Here is a 247-nt window from a genome sequence, read left to right on the forward strand (position 1 = left end):
TGATAGAATGGGGGGAAAAGATAATATTAATTTAGTTAAAATCTCTGGAGCTAAGTGAGCAGGACCAGTGGCACCCTCAAGCGTGCCACCTCTGTGTGCCTCCCAAGCGCTGATATCGGCAGGACTGTGGATCTGCCCATTCAGGAGAGATGTCATGAGGCTTGAGGCTGAATCTACATGCACAGACCCCTGAAGTTCAGGTGGTGGCTGGACTGAAGTACTTGCCACTGTACCCTGGTATCTCTTC

The sequence above is a fragment of the Aptenodytes forsteri genome, unplaced genomic scaffold, assembly GCF_000699145.1.
Source record: "Aptenodytes forsteri isolate BGI_AS27 unplaced genomic scaffold, ASM69914v1 Scaffold411, whole genome shotgun sequence".
NCBI classification, from domain to species: Eukaryota; Metazoa; Chordata; class Aves; order Sphenisciformes; family Spheniscidae; genus Aptenodytes; species Aptenodytes forsteri.